This window comes from Ranitomeya imitator, chromosome 4 (assembly GCF_032444005.1).
Source record: "Ranitomeya imitator isolate aRanImi1 chromosome 4, aRanImi1.pri, whole genome shotgun sequence".
Classification (NCBI taxonomy): Eukaryota; Metazoa; Chordata; class Amphibia; order Anura; family Dendrobatidae; genus Ranitomeya; species Ranitomeya imitator.
This window is the reverse complement of record NC_091285.1, coordinates 678,384,595-678,405,156: the sequence shown is the minus strand read 5'-3', so window position 1 is coordinate 678,405,156 and position 20,562 is coordinate 678,384,595.

Below are 20,562 nucleotides of genomic sequence, written 5' to 3'. Positions count from 1 at the left end.
CGCATCAAAGCCAGGACATGTCAGCTGTTTTGAACAGCTGACATGTGCCCGTAATAGGCGCGGGCAGAATCGCGATCTGCCCGCACCTATTAACTAGTTAAATGCCGCTGTCAAACGCAGACAGCGGCATTTAACTACCGCATCCGTCCGGGCGGCCGGAAATAACGGCATCGCCGACCCCCGTCACATGATCGGGGGTCGGCGATGCGTCTCCATTGAAACCATAGAGGTCCTTGAGACCTCTATGGTTACTGATCGCCGGTGGCTGTGAGCGCCACCAACTATCATCTCCTATCTCAGGAATGAGAAAATCTGTTTTCGCTGAATACACATTTTACAGGTTCTACCCCTGAATTGAGAGTGAACGATCAATCCAGAAGGAGAAAGGAGCACATTTAATTAATAAGAAATATTACAAAATTTGCATATTTACACGCACACTATTAGTTTCTAAATGTAATTAATTTATCAAATAAAAATGATGCATTTGTACATTTACTGCACCAATTACTTATTTTTATCGAATATTTTTTTTATACCATTGCATCATGTACTTTTAATAATAGTAGGGAAATAAATCTATAATAATCTATATATTCGTGTTTATTTTTGTGCTATTTTTTTTAGTTTCCTTGTATAGAAGTAAACAAAAAAAGTGATTTTATTTATTTTAAACATTTTACCATTGCACTGTATTATTAATATTTTCTATTGTCGAGAGGAAAACAGAGAAAAAAGATCATTTTTATCTTGGCTCCATTAGCTGTAGAAGGAAAAATGATTTTGCGTTTTTTTTTTTTAAACATTAAATATTTTTTTTACTTATTCATTGTTTTTTAACTTGTTACTCTCTAAATAATGTTTTAAACCAGGGATTCAAGCTTCAGGAGGCTAATTTGCATATTCCAGGTGCCTTCTGGGAGAAGCGAAGTCTCCCTAAGCTAGAAGATCGTTGGGTACAGCCGGGACCAGCTGCTTCGAAAGCATCACCAAACCAGGGATTCAAGCTTCAGGAGGCTAATTTGCATATTCCAGGTGCCTTCTGGGAGAAGCGAAGTCTCCCTAAGCTAGAAGATCGTTGGGTACAGCCGGGACCAGCTGCTTCGAAAGCATCACCAAACCAGGGATTCAAGCTTCAGGAGGCTAATTTGCATATTCCAGGTGCCTTCTGGGAGAAGCGAAGTCTCCCTAAGCTAGAAGATCGTTGGGTACAGCCGGGACCAGCTGCTTCGAAAGCATCACCAAACCAGGGATTCAAGCTTCAGGAGGCTAATTTGCATATTCCAGGTGCCTTCTGGGAGAAGCGAAGTCTCCCTAAGCTAGAAGATCGTTGGGTACAGCCGGGACCAGCTGCTTCGAAAGCATCACCAAACCAGGGATTCAAGCTTCAGGAGGCTAATTTGCATATTCCAGGTGCCTTCTGGGAGAAGCGAAGTCTCCCTAAGCTAGAAGATCGTTGGGTACAGCCGGGACCAGCTGCTTCGAAAGCATCACCAAACCAGGGATTCAAGCTTCAGGAGGCTAATTTGCATATTCCAGGTGCCTTCTGGGAGAAGCGAAGTCTCCCTAAGCTAGAAGATCGTTGGGTACAGCCGGGACCAGCTGCTTCGAAAGCATCACCAACCCAGGGATTCAAGCTTCAGGAGGCTAATTTGCATATTCCAGGTGCCTTCTGGGAGAAGCGAAATCTCCCTAAGCTAGAAGATCGTTGGGTACAGCCGGGACCAGCTGCTTCGAAAGCATCACCAAACCAGGGATTCAAGCTTCAGGAGGCTAATTTGCATATTCCAGGTGCCTTCTGGGAGAAGCGAAGTCTCCCTAAGCTAGAAGATCGTTGGGTACAGCCGGGACCAGCTGCTTCGAAAGCATCACCAAACCAGGGATTCAAGCTTCAGGAGGCTAATTTGCATATTCCAGGTGCCTTCTGGGAGAAGCGAAGTCTCCCTAAGCTAGAAGATCGTTGGGTACAGCCGGGACCAGCTGCTTCGAAAGCATCACCAAACCAGGGATTCAAGCTTCAGGAGGCTAATTTGCATATTCCAGGTGCCTTCTGGGAGAAGCGAAGTCTCCCTAAGCTAGAAGATCGTTGGGTACAGCCGGGACCAGCTGCTTCGAAAGCATCACCAAACCAGGGATTCAAGCTTCAGGAGGCTAATTTGCATATTCCAGGTGCCTTCTGGGAGAAGCGAAGTCTCCCTAAGCTAGAAGATCGTTGGGTACAGCCGGGACCAGCTGCTTCGAAAGCATCACCAAACCAGGGATTCAAGCTTCAGGAGGCTAATTTGCATATTCCAGGTGCCTTCTGGGAGAAGCGAAGTCTCCCTAAGCTAGAAGATCGTTGGGTACAGCCGGGACCAGCTGCTTCGAAAGCATCACCAAACCAGGGATTCAAGCTTCAGGAGGCTAATTTGCATATTCCAGGTGCCTTCTGGGAGAAGCGAAGTCTCCCTAAGCTAGAAGATCGTTGGGTACAGCCGGGACCAGCTGCTTCGAAAGCATCACCAAACCAGGGATTCAAGCTTCAGGAGGCTAATTTGCATATTCCAGGTGCCTTCTGGGAGAAGCGAAGTCTCCCTAAGCTAGAAGATCGTTGGGTACAGCCGGGAGCAGCTGCTTCGAAAGCATCACCAAACCAGGGATTCAAGCTTCAGGAGGCTAATTTGCATATTCCAGGTGCCTTCAGGGAGAGGCAAAGTCTCCCTAAGCTAGAAGATCGTTGGGTACAGCCGGGACCAGCTGCTTCGAAAGCATCACCAAACCAGGGATTCAAGCTTCAGGAGGCTAATTTGCATATTCCAGGTGCCTTCTGGGAGAAGCGAAGTCTCCCTAAGCTAGAAGATCGTTGGGTACAGCCGGGACCAGCTGCTTCGAAAGCATCACCAAACCAGGGATTCAAGCTTCAGGAGGCTAATTTGCATATTCCAGGTGCCTTCTGGGAGAAGCGAAGTCTCCCTAAGCTAGAAGATCGTTGGGTACAGCCGGGACCAGCTGCTTCGAAAGCATCACCAAACCAGGGATTCAAGCTTCAGGAGGCTAATTTGCATATTCCAGGTGCCTTCTGGGAGAAGCGAAGTCTCCCTAAGCTAGAAGATCGTTGGGTACAGCCGGGACCAGCTGCTTCGAAAGCATCACCAAACCAGGGATTCAAGCTTCAGGAGGCTAATTTGCATATTCCAGGTGCCTTCTGGGAGAAGCGAAGTCTCCCTAAGCTAGAAGATCGTTGGGTACAGCCGGGACCAGCTGCTTCGAAAGCATCACCAAACCAGGGATTCAAGCTTCAGGAGGCTAATTTGCATATTCCAGGTGCCTTCTGGGAGAAGCGAAGTCTCCCTAAGCTAGAAGATCGTTGGGTACAGCCGGGACCAGCTGCTTCGAAAGCATCACCAAACCAGGGATTCAAGCTTCAGGAGGCTAATTTGCATATTCCAGGTGCCTTCTGGGAGAAGCGAAGTCTCCCTAAGCTAGAAGATCGTTGGGTACAGCCGGGACCAGCTGCTTCGAAAGCATCACCAAACCAGGGATTCAAGCTTCAGGAGGCTAATTTGCATATTCCAGGTGCCTTCTGGGAGAGGCGAAGTCTCCCTAAGCTAGAAGATCGTTGGGTACAGCCGGGACCAGCTGCTTCGAAAGCATCACCAAACCAGGGATTCAAGCTTCAGGAGGCTAATTTGCATATTCCAGGTGCCTTCTGGGAGAAGCGAAGTCTCCCTAAGCTAGAAGATCGTTGGGTACAGCCGGGACCAGCTGCTTCGAAAGCATCACCAAACCAGGGATTCAAGCTTCAGGAGGCTAATTTGCATATTCCAGGTGCCTTCTGGGAGAGGCGAAGTCTCCCTAAGCTAGAAGATCGTTGGGTACAGCCGGGACCAGCTGCTTCGAAAGCATCACCAAACCAGGGATTCAAGCTTCAGGAGGCTAATTTGCATATTCCAGGTGCCTTCTGGGAGAGGCGAAGTCTCCCTAAGCTAGAAGATCGTTGGGTACAGCCGGGACCAGCTGCTTCGAAAGCATCACCAAACCAGGGATTCAAGCTTCAGGAGGCTAATTTGCATATTCCAGGTGCCTTCTGGGAGAAGCGAAGTCTCCCTAAGCTAGAAGATCGTTGGGTACAGCCGGGACCAGCTGCTTCGAAAGCATCACCAAACCAGGGATTCAAGCTTCAGGAGGCTAATTTGCATATTCCAGGTGCCTTCTGGGAGAAGCGAAGTCTCCCTAAGCTAGAAGATCGTTGGGTACAGCCGGGACCAGCTGCTTCGAAAGCATCACCAAACCAGGGATTCAAGCTTCAGGAGGCTAATTTGCATATTCCAGGTGCCTTCTGGGAGAAGCGAAGTCTCCCTAAGCTAGAAGATCGTTGGGTACAGCCGGGACCAGCTGCTTCGAAAGCATCACCAAACCAGGGATTCAAGCTTCAGGAGGCTAATTTGCATATTCCAGGTGCCTTCTGGGAGAAGCGAAGTCTCCCTAAGCTAGAAGATCGTTGGGTACAGCCGGGACCAGCTGCTTCGAAAGCATCACCAAACCAGGGATTCAAGCTTCAGGAGGCTAATTTGCATATTCCAGGTGCCTTCTGGGAGAAGCGAAGTCTCCCTAAGCTAGAAGATCGTTGGGTACAGCCGGGACCAGCTGCTTCGAAAGCATCACCAAACCAGGGATTCAAGCTTCAGGAGGCTAATTTGCATATTCCAGGTGCCTTCTGGGAGAAGCGAAGTCTCCCTAAGCTAGAAGATCGTTGGGTACAGCCGGGACCAGCTGCTTCGAAAGCATCACCAAACCAGGGATTCAAGCTTCAGGAGGCTAATTTGCATATTCCAGGTGCCTTCTGGGAGAGGCGAAGTCTCCCTAAGCTAGAAGATCGTTGGGTACAGCCGGGACCAGCTGCTTCGAAAGCATCACCAAACCAGGGATTCAAGCTTCAGGAGGCTAATTTGCATATTCCAGGTGCCTTCTGGGAGAAGCGAAGTCTCCCTAAGCTAGAAGATCGTTGGGTACAGCCGGGACCAGCTGCTTCGAAAGCATCACCAAACCAGGGATTCAAGCTTCAGGAGGCTAATTTGCATATTCCAGGTGCCTTCTGGGAGAAGCGAAGTCTCCCTAAGCTAGAAGATCGTTGGGTACAGCCGGGACCAGCTGCTTCGAAAGCATCACCAAACCAGGGATTCAAGCTTCAGGAGGCTAATTTGCATATTCCAGGTGCCTTCTGGGAGAAGCGAAGTCTCCCTAAGCTAGAAGATCGTTGGGTACAGCCGGGACCAGCTGCTTCGAAAGCATCACCAAACCAGGGATTCAAGCTTCAGGAGGCTAATTTGCATATTCCAGGTGCCTTCTGGGAGAGGCGAAGTCTCCCTAAGCTAGAAGATCGTTGGGTACAGCCGGGACCAGCTGCTTCGAAAGCATCACCAAACCAGGGATTCAAGCTTCAGGAGGCTAATTTGCATATTCCAGGTGCCTTCTGGGAGAAGCGAAGTCTCCCTAAGCTAGAAGATCGTTGGGTACAGCCGGGACCAGCTGCTTCGAAAGCATCACCAAACCAGGGATTCAAGCTTCAGGAGGCTAATTTGCATATTCCAGGTGCCTTCTGGGAGAGGCGAAGTCTCCCTAAGCTAGAAGATCGTTGGGTACAGCCGGGACCAGCTGCTTCGAAAGCATCACCAAACCAGGGATTCAAGCTTCAGGAGGCTAATTTGCATATTCCAGGTGCCTTCTGGGAGAAGCGAAGTCTCCCTAAGCTAGAAGATCGTTGGGTACAGCCGGGACCAGCTGCTTCGAAAGCATCACCAAACCAGGGATTCAAGCTTCAGGAGGCTAATTTGCATATTCCAGGTGCCTTCTGGGAGAGGCGAAGTCTCCCTAAGCTAGAAGATCGTTGGGTACAGCCGGGACCAGCTGCTTCGAAAGCATCACCAAACCAGGGATTCAAGCTTCAGGAGGCTAATTTGCATATTCCAGGTGCCTTCTGGGAGAAGCGAAGTCTCCCTAAGCTAGAAGATCGTTGGGTACAGCCGGGACCAGCTGCTTCGAAAGCATCACCAAACCAGGGATTCAAGCTTCAGGAGGCTAATTTGCATATTCCAGGTGCCTTCTGGGAGAGGCGAAGTCTCCCTAAGCTAGAAGATCGTTGGGTACAGCCGGGACCAGCTGCTTCGAAAGCATCACCAAACCAGGGATTCAAGCTTCAGGAGGCTAATTTGCATATTCCAGGTGCCTTCTGGGAGAAGCGAAGTCTCCCTAAGCTAGAAGATCGTTGGGTACAGCCGGGACCAGCTGCTTCGAAAGCATCACCAAACCAGGGATTCAAGCTTCAGGAGGCTAATTTGCATATTCCAGGTGCCTTCTGGGAGAGGCGAAGTCTCCCTAAGCTAGAAGATCGTTGGGTACAGCCGGGACCAGCTGCTTCGAAAGCATCACCAAACCAGGGATTCAAGCTTCAGGAGGCTAATTTGCATATTCCAGGTGCCTTCTGGGAGAAGCGAAGTCTCCCTAAGCTAGAAGATCGTTGGGTACAGCCGGGACCAGCTGCTTCGAAAGCATCACCAAACCAGGGATTCAAGCTTCAGGAGGCTAATTTGCATATTCCAGGTGCCTTCTGGGAGAAGCGAAGTCTCCCTAAGCTAGAAGATCGTTGGGTACAGCCGGGACCAGCTGCTTCGAAAGCATCACCAAACCAGGGATTCAAGCTTCAGGAGGCTAATTTGCATATTCCAGGTGCCTTCTGGGAGAAGCGAAGTCTCCCTAAGCTAGAAGATCGTTGGGTACAGCCGGGACCAGCTGCTTCGAAAGCATCACCAAACCAGGGATTCAAGCTTCAGGAGGCTAATTTGCATATTCCAGGTGCCTTCTGGGAGAGGCGAAGTCTCCCTAAGCTAGAAGATCGTTGGGTACAGCCGGGACCAGCTGCTTCGAAAGCATCACCAAACCAGGGATTCAAGCTTCAGGAGGCTAATTTGCATATTCCAGGTGCCTTCTGGGAGAAGCGAAGTCTCCCTAAGCTAGAAGATCGTTGGGTACAGCCGGGACCAGCTGCTTCGAAAGCATCACCAAACCAGGGATTCAAGCTTCAGGAGGCTAATTTGCATATTCCAGGTGCCTTCTGGGAGAGGCGAAGTCTCCCTAAGCTAGAAGATCGTTGGGTACAGCCGGGACCAGCTGCTTCGAAAGCATCACCAAACCAGGGATTCAAGCTTCAGGAGGCTAATTTGCATATTCCAGGTGCCTTCTGGGAGAAGCGAAGTCTCCCTAAGCTAGAAGATCGTTGGGTACAGCCGGGACCAGCTGCTTCGAAAGCATCACCAAACCAGGGATTCAAGCTTCAGGAGGCTAATTTGCATATTCCAGGTGCCTTCTGGGAGAGGCGAAGTCTCCCTAAGCTAGAAGATCGTTGGGTACAGCCGGGACCAGCTGCTTCGAAAGCATCACCAAACCAGGGATTCAAGCTTCAGGAGGCTAATTTGCATATTCCAGGTGCCTTCTGGGAGAAGCGAAGTCTCCCTAAGCTAGAAGATCGTTGGGTACAGCCGGGACCAGCTGCTTCGAAAGCATCACCAAACCAGGGATTCAAGCTTCAGGAGGCTAATTTGCATATTCCAGGTGCCTTCTGGGAGAAGCGAAGTCTCCCTAAGCTAGAAGATCGTTGGGTACAGCCGGGACCAGCTGCTTCGAAAGCATCACCAAACCAGGGATTCAAGCTTCAGGAGGCTAATTTGCATATTCCAGGTGCCTTCTGGGAGAAGCGAAGTCTCCCTAAGCTAGAAGATCGTTGGGTACAGCCGGGACCAGCTGCTTCGAAAGCATCACCAAACCAGGGATTCAAGCTTCAGGAGGCTAATTTGCATATTCCAGGTGCCTTCTGGGAGAGGCGAAGTCTCCCTAAGCTAGAAGATCGTTGGGTACAGCCGGGACCAGCTGCTTCGAAAGCATCACCAAACCAGGGATTCAAGCTTCAGGAGGCTAATTTGCATATTCCAGGTGCCTTCTGGGAGAAGCGAAGTCTCCCTAAGCTAGAAGATCGTTGGGTACAGCCGGGACCAGCTGCTTCGAAAGCATCACCAAACCAGGGATTCAAGCTTCAGGAGGCTAATTTGCATATTCCAGGTGCCTTCTGGGAGAGGCGAAGTCTCCCTAAGCTAGAAGATCGTTGGGTACAGCCGGGACCAGCTGCTTCGAAAGCATCACCAAACCAGGGATTCAAGCTTCAGGAGGCTAATTTGCATATTCCAGGTGCCTTCTGGGAGAAGCGAAGTCTCCCTAAGCTAGAAGATCGTTGGGTACAGCCGGGACCAGCTGCTTCGAAAGCATCACCAAACCAGGGATTCAAGCTTCAGGAGGCTAATTTGCATATTCCAGGTGCCTTCTGGGAGAAGCGAAGTCTCCCTAAGCTAGAAGATCGTTGGGTACAGCCGGGACCAGCTGCTTCGAAAGCATCACCAAACCAGGGATTCAAGCTTCAGGAGGCTAATTTGCATATTCCAGGTGCCTTCTGGGAGAAGCGAAGTCTCCCTAAGCTAGAAGATCGTTGGGTACAGCCGGGACCAGCTGCTTCGAAAGCATCACCAAACCAGGGATTCAAGCTTCAGGAGGCTAATTTGCATATTCCAGGTGCCTTCTGGGAGAGGCGAAGTCTCCCTAAGCTAGAAGATCGTTGGGTACAGCCGGGACCAGCTGCTTCGAAAGCATCACCAAACCAGGGATTCAAGCTTCAGGAGGCTAATTTGCATATTCCAGGTGCCTTCTGGGAGAAGCGAAGTCTCCCTAAGCTAGAAGATCGTTGGGTACAGCCGGGACCAGCTGCTTCGAAAGCATCACCAAACCAGGGATTCAAGCTTCAGGAGGCTAATTTGCATATTCCAGGTGCCTTCTGGGAGAGGCGAAGTCTCCCTAAGCTAGAAGATCGTTGGGTACAGCCGGGACCAGCTGCTTCGAAAGCATCACCAAACCAGGGATTCAAGCTTCAGGAGGCTAATTTGCATATTCCAGGTGCCTTCTGGGAGAAGCGAAGTCTCCCTAAGCTAGAAGATCGTTGGGTACAGCCGGGACCAGCTGCTTCGAAAGCATCACCAAACCAGGGATTCAAGCTTCAGGAGGCTAATTTGCATATTCCAGGTGCCTTCTGGGAGAAGCGAAGTCTCCCTAAGCTAGAAGATCGTTGGGTACAGCCGGGACCAGCTGCTTCGAAAGCATCACCAAACCGCGCGCCTTACGGCGCGCAAATTTTTGCCTGTAGGACATTATTGCAAGAGAGCTTGGCTGAGTAGATTACACAAGAAGGAAAACACACAGCAAGTCAGCAGGATCTAGGAGCAACATGGCAGATGTGACAACCTACATGGTGAGCTGCAGCATGTGCTACATGTTCACAGATCGACCAGAAGAAGAATCCAATTTCACCTGTCAGAAGTGTAGACTAGTGGCCCTTTTAGAAGAAAAGGTGCGGGGTCTGGAAGAAAGAATAGCAACTTTGAAACTCATCAAAGAGAATGAAGACTTTCTAGACAGAACAGAAGCATCTCTACTGGTCACAGAAGGTGAAAAAAGTGTCAGAGAACCTCCAAAAGCAGATGAGTGGAAGCATGTGACCAAAAGAAGCAAGAAGACCATGGAGAAATCACCAACCACACAACTGAAGAACCGATATCAAATCTTTGTAGAGGATGAAGATGGCACACCTAAGAATGAAGCAATACCAGCAAGCAAAAAAGAAAAGGGCACACAGCAACAAGTGACAGCAAAAAGTACAGCCAAGAAGCAACGAAGAGTGGTGGTGGTGGGAGACTCACTACTGAGAGGCACAGAAGCAGCCATCTGCAGACCGGACATAACTGCAAGAGAAGTATGCTGCCTTCCAGGTGCGATGATCAAGGATGTGACCGATAGGATACCAAAGCTCTTCAGCTCCAAGGACGTCCACCCATTTCTTCTGATACATGTTGGCACCAATGACACGGCAAGGAAGGACCTACCGACAATCTGCAAGGACTTTGAAGAGTTGGGGAAGAAAGTAAAGGAACTGGATGCACAGGTAGTTTTTTCTTCTATCCTTCCAGTAGACGGGCATGGCACCAGGAGATGGAACAGGATCCTTGATGCAAACAACTGGCTAAGACGATGGTGCAGACAACAAGGATTTGGATTCCTGGACCACGGTGTGAATTACTGGTATGATGGACTCCTCGCCAGAGACGGACTACACCTCAACAAACCTGGGAAACACACATTCGCCAGAAGACTCGCTACACTCATCAGGAGGGCGTTAAACTAGAAGAAGAGGGGACGGGAAGAAAAACATTAGACTCGAACAAAGACGACCCAGGAAAACATACTCAGAAGGGAGGTAAGAACATTTCTAAAACAATCCACAGTGAGGAGATTGGAACAAAACAAAATCCTCTAAACTGCATGCTCGCAAACGCCAGAAGCCTGACAAACAAGATGGAAGAACTAGAAGCAGAAATATCTACAGGTAACTTTGACATAGTGGGAATAACCAAGACATGGTTAGATGAAAGCTATGACTGGGCAGTTAACTTACAGGGTTACAGTCTGTTTAGAAAGGATCGTAAAAATCGGAGAGGAGGAGGGGTTTGTCTCTATGTAAAGTCTTGTCTAAAGTCCACTTTAAGGGAGGATATTAGCGAAGGGAATGAGGATGTCGAGTCCATATGGGTTGAAATTCATGGAGGGAAAAATGGTAACAAAATTCTCATTGGGGTCTGTTACAAACCCCCAAATATAACAGAAAGCATGGAAAGTCTACTTCTAAAGCAGATAGATGAAGCTGCAACCCATAATGAGGTCCTGGTTATGGGGGACTTTAACTACCCGGATATTAACTGGGAAACAGAAACCTGTGAAACCCATAAAGGCAACAGGTTTCTGCTAATAACCAAGAAAAATTATCTTTCACAATTGGTGCAGAATCCAACCAGAGGAGCAGCACTTTTAGACCTAATACTATCTAATAGACCTGACAGAATAACAAATCTGCAGGTGGTTGGGCATTTAGGAAATAGCGACCACAATATTGTGCAGTTTCACCTGTCTTTCACTAGGGGGACTTGTCAGGGAGTCACAAAAACATTGAACTTTAGGAAGGCAAAGTTTGACCAGCTTAGAGATGCCCTTAATCTGGTAGACTGGGACAATATCCTCAGAAATGAGAATACAGATAATAAATGGGAAATGTTTAAGAACATCCTAAATAGGCAGTGTAAGCGGTTTATACCTTGTGGGAATAAAAGGACTAGAAATAGGAAAAACCCAATGTGGCTAAACAAAGAAGTAAGACAGGCAATTAACAGTAAAAAGAAAGCATTTGCACTACTAAAGCAGGATGGCACCATTGAAGCTCTAAAAAACTATAGGGAGAAAAATACTTTATCTAAAAAACTAATTAAAGCTGCCAAAAAGGAAACAGAGAAGCACATTGCTAAGGAGAGTAAAACTAATCCCAAACTGTTCTTCAACTATATCAATAGTAAAAGAATAAAAACTGAAAATGTAGGCCCCTTAAAAAATAGTGAGGAAAGAATGGTTGTAGATGACGAGGAAAAAGCTAACATATTAAACACCTTCTTCTCCACGGTATTCACGGTGGAAAATGAAATGCTAGGTGAAATCCCAAGAAACAATGAAAACCCTATATTAAGGGTCACCAATCTAACCCAAGAAGAGGTGCGAAACCGGCTAAATAAGATTAAAATAGATAAATCTCCGGGTCCGGATGGCATACACCCACGAGTACTAAGAGAACTAAGTAATGTAATAGATAAACCATTATTTCTTATTTTTAGTGACTCTATAGCAACAGGGTCTGTTCCGCAGGACTGGCGCATAGCAAATGTGGTGCCAATATTCAAAAAGGGCTCTAAAAGTGAACCTGGAAATTATAGGCCAGTAAGTCTAACCTCTATTGTTGGTAAAATATTTGAAGGGTTTCTGAGGGATGTTATTCTGGATTATCTCAATGAGAATAACTGTTTAACTCCATATCAGCATGGGTTTATGAGAAATCGCTCCTGTCAAACCAATCTAATCAGTTTTTATGAAGAGGTAAGCTATAGGCTGGACCACGGTGAGTCACTGGACGTGGTATATCTCGATTTTTCCAAAGCGTTTGATACCGTGCCGCACAAGAGGTTGGTACACAAAATGAGAATGCTTGGTCTGGGGGAAAATGTGTGTAAATGGGTTAGTAACTGGCTTAGTGATAGAAAGCAGAGGGTGGTTATAAATGGTATAGTCTCTAACTGGGTCGCTGTGACCAGTGGGGTACCGCAGGGGTCAGTATTGGGACCTGTTCTCTTCAACATATTCATTAATGATCTGGTAGAAGGTTTACACAGTAAAATATCGATATTTGCAGATGATACAAAACTATGTAAAGCAGTTAATACAAGAGAAGATAGTATTCTGCTACAGATGGATCTGGATAAGTTGGAAACTTGGGCTGAAAGGTGGCAGATGAGGTTTAACAATGATAAATGTAAGGTTATACACATGGGAAGAAGGAATCAATATCACCATTACACACTGAATGGGAGACCACTGGGTAAATCTGACAGGGAGAAGGACTTGGGGATCCTAGTTAATGATAAACTTACCTGGAGCAGCCAGTGCCAGGCAGCAGCTGCCAAGGCAAACAGGATCATGGGGTGCATTAAAAGAGGTCTGGATACACATGATGAGAGCATTATACTGCCTCTGTACAAATCCCTAGTTAGACCGCACATGGAGTACTGTGTCCAGTTTTGGGCACCGGTGCTCAGGAAGGATATAATGGAACTAGAGAGAGTACAAAGGAGGGCAACAAAATTAATAAAGGGGATGGGAGAACTACAATACCCAGATAGATTAGCGAAATTAGGATTATTTAGTCTAGAAAAAAGACGACTGAGGGGCGATCTAATAACCATGTATAAGTATATAAGGGGACAATACAAATATCTCGCTGAGGATCTGTTTATACCAAGGAAGGTGACGGGCACAAGGGGGCATTCTTTGCGTCTGGAGGAGAGAAGGTTTTTCCACCAACATAGAAGAGGATTCTTTACTGTTAGGGCAGTGAGAATCTGGAATTGCTTGCCTGAGGAGGTGGTGATGGCGAACTCAGTCGAGGGGTTCAAGAGAGGCCTGGATGTCTTCCTGGAGCAGAACAATATTGTATCATACAATTATTAGGTTCTGTAGAAGGACGTAGATCTGGGTATTTATTATGATGGAATATAGGCTGAACTGGATGGACAAATGTCTTTTTTCGGCCTTACTAACAATGTTACTATGTTACTATGTTACTATGTTTTAAGTTTTGAGTTATTTACAGAAAAATAAAGAAAATTAAATTAAAATTCTCTCAGCCAAAAACATAACGATAATGATTATTACCACTCCTACCCAAAAAAAGGAAAAAAAGGAAAGATGGCAAAAAAAAGTCACAATGAATTTGTCACAGCTATAAATGCCTAAAAAAATTTCAAACTTTTGATCCTAAATTCCTTATTAATAATAAACTGCTAAATCTTATGAACAGATCCTCATAGGAAGGAACCGAATAAGAAGATTATGTAGAAAAAAAATGCTAACAGCTGCTGGACCCCGAACAGAGAAACTGATAATAAAGTATTTAAAATTGCCTCTTATATTTACATATAGCAAATAAAATTAATTGAATATTCTCACTTCTTATGTTTACAATTGTGAAAATGAAGTTTGGAGTTAATAAGGTAATAAAAACAAATTATATATAGTTTTACTAAATGAAAATAATATAATAAAACGAAGAATATATACAATAATGAAACCTTTACTCAATCCTAAGAATTGGGTCAAAAAACATTTCAATGATATGTAACAAATACTATATAAAAAATCCAAAATGAATACATCAAAAATGAAAAAAAGGATTAAAGGCTCCTCTTGGCTTATACGAATGGGGGTGGGTGGAAGAAAGCCATCTAACTCAATCACCAATCATGGTGATTCCCGCTCCACTATCACTGGCGTCCATTAATTTTGCCAGCATTAAGTCCAATACTGCCAGATTTGTGGCCTTTGATTTTCTCAGCCGGGTTGAACATTTTCTTTTTGCCAGAGACCAGGCTGCCAAACATGGTAGACGTGTTTAAAACTAAGGGAGCGTGGAGACTCAGGCCCACTTATTGGTCTCTTGCGGCTGAGTGGATGTCCTTTTTACCACACCAGTAGGATGCCTACGGGTTGCGTTAAAAAAGGGGAGATGCCTGATCTTAGATGTCCTCATGAAGAGACAGGAGCTCCGGCTCATTAACATTTATGGTCCCCAACCTAAGTGGGACTGGAAGTATCTCTTGATGAAGGTCAAGCCCTATCTTGTTACGAGTCATCAGGTTGTCTTCGGCGAGGACTTTAACACTGTCATGAGGCCCCGAGATAGAGGAGGTTCCAGAGACAAGCTGAGTTATCATAGCTTTGCCCTTAATAGTATAGCTAGTGAGGCTCGCCTGGTGGATGTTCACATCCGGCACACCCCAGGCCACGAGGGGTTCACCTATCATAGCGATAACTTTAGGTCCAGAATAAGCAGGTTTTATTTAAAGGAGGAAGCCGACCACCGTTTGATTTTATTTTCTCTGAATGCTAGAGCCCATGATGGGAGACGGCTTTTGGAGGCTCAATTTGTCTCCGTTGGAAGAACTGGCGATATGAAAGTCCTTTGAGGATTTTCTTCAGACCCAGATACCCTTACTGGATCTTTGTAGTAGTAAGTCAGAGTGGTGGGAGATGTTAAAAAAAAGAGTGTAAGATTCTTCCGCCAGCTCTCGAGCCTCAAGAGTTTGGGTAGCTACAGCCCGTTGTAAGCTTGTAGTAGCATCATACGCAGTGAAGAGGCAGTGACCCACAAAGTTCAAACACAAAAGTCTCTTTTAATGTGTTTCCTCACAGCATTAAAGTCCAATTCACATATATGCATATAACTTCAGTGTATATTATCAGTATTCTGTTTATACCAGTTCATAGCAATACAAATCAAATGGCTTTAGATTGCGGTCCCTAAACAGGCCAGACTTCGCTTGTCCAGTTTCCCTGGGCGACCGCACGCCATATTACAGTCTCCATATACACAGCCTCATATGTTGCAGACACTACACAGGCCATCCTTCTTCTGACTAGTTCTCGAGGGTGTCCTGCATCACAGTATCACAGCCGTACACAGTCCAGGATATCCTCCGGATATCAGCCGGGCACCATATCCACCTGTTTGCAATCGTTACACATGCTAGTCCTCTTTCGGGCACAGGACTTCCACCCTCAGGCACAGGACTGTCCACATCCGACTCCTTCGGGCACAGGACATCCACCTCCGGGCACAGGACTGTCCACATCAGAGACCAGTACCATGGACGACTTGCATCCGCTGCAGGTGCCATTCTATTCAGCTGCCCTGGGTGCAGGCTCTGCTGGCCTGTGCCTCCATGCACTCAGCCAGCACTCTGCAGGCCTCTGCTCTGCACACCACAGACTGACGTGCACCTCACACACCTCTCCTGACACACCCATACCCCTTACTGGAGGGCTTTTAACACACAAACCTGTGGCCTTCAGCCACGTGGAAAACCTGGATCGGAAATCCGTGACTCCCATGCACACCTTTGGACTTCATCCGTCTGCATGCACATTCTGGGGAGCACAAACAGTGCCCCCTAGCTGTAACAGAGGCCACAGCCTCACACCGTATTAGGTGCTGAGGAAAAAACTGGAGCATCTTGTCTAGACTGGAAGTAGCCTCAATGAGATCTCCAGAAGGAAGTATTTGCTTATGAGGTGCCAGTATGATAGACATGCATCTGTGATTCTTGAGAGGGATTATGGGAAGTACCATTCACTCGATCATTACCGGAACTGCAAGATGTCAGTGAATAGGAAAGTTGTCACACAACTGGGCAACATTGTGGGGTCTCTGAAAAGATCAAGATCAGAGATCCTTCTACTCATAATCTTGGGGAAGATAGATCTGACTCAGAATGAGATGTCGGCTTTCCGGGCTAAAATGGTCCCTGTAAGGGTAGACCCTTCTCTTGATGTATTCACTGAGATGGTCAGGGAAGAGGAAGTTAGATTGGCAATTGAAGCACTTGCTCTAAAGAAATTGAAGGTACAGATGGCTTAATATCTTAATTATATAAAACTTTTAATGACACCTTGGTTCCCCTCTTGACTAAGTTATTCATTAAATGTCTTTCCTTGGGCACTCTGCTGAAGTCATTTAGGAGGACTGCCCTGATCATCTTGTCTAAGGGTAAGGACTAGAGATAATCAAATTTGATCAGGTCCCTATTTATTCGGCAACCTTCCTGGCTGATCAGCTGTTCGGCTCCGCAGCTGTATGTGTAGCGGCTGTGTGACAGTCACGACACATGCATGGGAGCATGTTTGTTGGGCTATAGCTCGCCGAATAAGCAGGGACCCGATCAAATTCGTTCATCTCTAGTAAGGACCCATCTTGCCTTCATGCTTTTAAGTGCAGACAGGAAAGTTTTAGCACAGGTGATGTTTAATCAGCGTCCTTCTGAGGCATGGCCTGCCAAGGGGGAATGTTTGTTGATTGGCTTAAGACTTTGCACGTTGAGGCAGAGTTTTCTGATTGTGAAAGGTTGGATTGGAAGCTATTTTGAGGCTGGGTCTGGTGTTCGCCAGGGTTGTTCTTTTAACCTGCTGATGTACGTGTTTGCGACTGACCACTTAGGAGGGTGGAACGTGGACCGTTGGCCAAGGTCGGGATGGACCAGGCAGCACCGGTAGCCACGCTGATGGTGGTATCATATGCCGATGATATCACTGTCTCTGTTTCCTCTGTTGGGGAGGCAGAGCGGCTGATCTCAGAGATACATCGCTACTTTGAGGCATCCAGGTCCAAGTTTGGTAAAGCAGGATACAGATCACCACTCCGAAGGTGAACTAATGGAAGGGTTGGTCTTTGACCCTAGGGAAAAGAGTAATCCTGATCAAAACTTACCTGCTCCCATTACTGATCTATCTGGACAGTGTGCACATTTTTCCAGAGCCTCTCTGGACTTGGCTCTACAGTTTGCTCTTCCAACTGGTATGAGAGAATAGACTGAACCTGGTCAAGAGGGAGGTTACTTGCAGTTCGAGGAGACTAGGAAGGCTGGGTATGTCAACCATGTGTTATCCCTTGTGAATACCTTCATTAAGATCAATATTGCTCCTCCATGAGTATTCTCCTGTAGGGAATGGTTTCAACTTTTCTTCCAGGAATGGGAGACAGGAGGTCAAGTGAAGGATCTTCATACACTGCATGGACATCTTCCGGCTTACGCCACCCTGGTTCTGAAGGTAATTTGCTGGTGAGGTCTTTCAATGAGGAAAACCAGTACTCTGCCAAGGAAGCTCCTTGACAAAAGGGTTACGTTTACTCATTTTTAGGCTAGATTCACATCGCGTTAGGGCAATCCATTTAACGGATCTGTTAAATGGATGCACTAATGAGGAGCCCCAAATTGTCTGGTTTTTTTGCGACCGCGCTAACGTATGCGTTAACGTATGGTTGCATTGCATCGGCATGCGTTGGCAATACAGTTCTATGCAGAGCAAACACTTCCGTTCGCTGTGTGTTCCCCGTAACAGACCCTCGAATGCTGTAGTCCGCACTTGAAGGTGCGTCACAAAATAACATACCATCGCTAACGCATGCTGATTTTGACATGTGTCAGGATTCGTAATGTTAATGGAAATCAATGGGTGCGTTAACGGATCCATTACATTGTGCTAGTGCCGCTTAGTAATGGATCCGGTAAACAGATTGCCCTAACGTGATGTGAACCTAGCCTTAGAGACCTTTGGTGCTCAAGGATTGTCCAAGTCAGGATCTTGGGGTAGGGCTGCATCTTTTGAATTCTATCAGGATCCCCTCGCAGTTTTAGGACTTGGCTTTGATCTGCTTCCATAGGAAACTGTGTGTAATGGACAATCTGAAGTGTAGGAGCTCTGAAGACAGGAATGGTCCTCGGCAGCATTGTGGTACAGTGTTGGAAAGCATGGGCTACATCCTGCTTTGTTGTTCCATTAACATATGGTGTACAACAGGGTGGGCTCCTCCATTGTCTCTCTTATGCGGAATGGGCTTCTGGAACATTGAGAGACCTGGATGGTTGGGACTGCTGCACCTTATTTCTAGTTAGTACAATGGTTCGGTATCACACATGGAAGCTACGGTGCTTAGTATCGATGCAACTGAAAATTATAGCTAGTGGACGATGTGTTTAAGACCACACACGGTGACACGTAGGGCCATTCTGCTCTGGAGGGGCTTTTATTTCAGTATTTCAGTGTTTGATCATCATCTTTCGTGGTGGTGGGCTGCTGCTGACCCAGTACAATTTTATTTTGGTCAATATACAGTGTTGTAGGGCAGGGCCACCATAAGCGAAATTACTGTCTTTACTCTTGTATGAGGCCCGGTGAACAGATGTAAAGGGGGACCGAACCCAGTCCAGGCCCCACTCTTATGCTTCTGCTCACCAGGCCCCAATTTTTTAATAAAATTAATTAAATGGGCTTGGGGGGGGGGCAAATGATCATGAATTTAGGAAATGGGGTGGGGGACAGTGAATAATAATGCATTGAAGTGGGAGAGCGCAACTAGTGATGAATTGGGGGTGGTGACAGCAAATGAATTGACGGTGGGGGACGGGGGACAGCAAATAACGAATTGAGAGTGGTGGATGGGGACAGCAAATGACAACTTGAGGGTGGGGAGAGCAAATAATGATGAATTGAGAGTGGGATAAAATAAATGACAATGAATATCGGGCGGTGGTGCGAGAGATAAGAAATGACTTGGGGTGGAGGGGGCATGAAGATAAAATTAATTGGGGGAGCAGGAGGTACAGAGATGGGGTGGGGCGTTACCATTGTAAGTAATGTTTGACTGGTAATGAATTGGAGGTTAGACATAGACACAGGTTCTAATTGATATATTTATTGGGTGGGGAAAGTGGCTATGTATAGTTAGTGGGGGCACAGTGGTGGATTACAATTTATATTTGGAATGGTATGTTGCATTTTAACTAATTATATATTACTAGATTGTGGCCTGATTCTAACGCATCGGGTATTCTAGAATATGCATGTCCCCATAGTATATGGACAATAATGATTCCAGAATTCACGGCAGACTGTGCCTGTCGCTGATTGGTCGAGGCAACCTTTATGACATCATCGTCGCCATGGCAACCATTATGACATCTACGTCGATACTGTGCCCGTCGCTGAATCAGAGGCACGGGATGTCTACGTCCTTTATGACATCATCATCGCTGTGCCCGTCGCTGATTGGTCGAGGCCTGGCGGCCTCGACCAATCAGAGACGCGGGATTTCTACGTCGATACTGTGCCCGTCGCTGATTGGTCGAAGCCTGGCGGCCTCGACCAATCAGAGACGCGGGATTTCCAGGACAGACAGACAGACAGACAGACAGACAGACGGAAAAACCCTTAGACAATTATATATATAGATTGGTCGGTGCACATCTGTATTCAGCTGCGTAGTGTAGAAGTTGGGGAAAAAGTGGGGAATTTGCTCTGGAAGCAGTGCTCTAGATAATTGTGTGCTATTTTCTGCATAGACGAGTTCTGGCTGGAAGAAGTGTTGGCGGTCTGCACTAGATGAAGAAGGGAAGATGAAGGACTTCAACTGGAGACGTCACCAGTCAGTCAGTGTGTTACCTGTACACTGACACTATATACAGAGCTCTGGTATATAATGTCACTGGTGATCCTTGTATTACATGTACACTGATAATATAAACAGAGCTCCTGAGTATAACATCACTGGTGATCACTGTAATACCTGTACACTATATACTAAATACAGAGCTCCTGTGTATAATGTCACTGGTGATTACTGTATTACCTATACACTATATAGCTCCTCTGCATAATATCACTGGTGATCAATGTATTACATGTACCTGTACACTATACACTATATATAGAGCTCCTGTGTATAATGTCACTGGTGATCCCTGTATAACTTGTTCATTGACATTATATACAGAGTTCCTGTGTATAATTTCACCGGTGATCCCTGTATTACCTGTACACTGACACTATATACAGAGCTCTTGTGTATAATGTCACCGGTGATCACTGTATTATCTGTACACTGAAACTATATAATAGTTTATATATATATATACAGAGCTCCTTTGTATAATATCACTGGTGTTTCCTGTATTACCTTACACTGACATTATATACAGAGCTCATGTGTATAATGTCACTAGTGATCTCTGTATTACCTGTACATTGACACTATATACAGAGCTCATGTGTATAATGTCACTGGTGATCCCTGTATTACCTGTACACTTACATAATACACTTTATACTATGTACAGAGCTCCTGTGTATAATGGCACTTTTGGTAATATTACTGTTGTGTTTTTTTTTTATAAATGATCAGTATTGTAGTATTCGGTCACTATGTGGTGGTAATACGTGGTCTGGCCATGGTGTGAGAGTATTTGCCTTGTATGTGGTATTATTGTTCATTTAAAAAAAATTATGTGA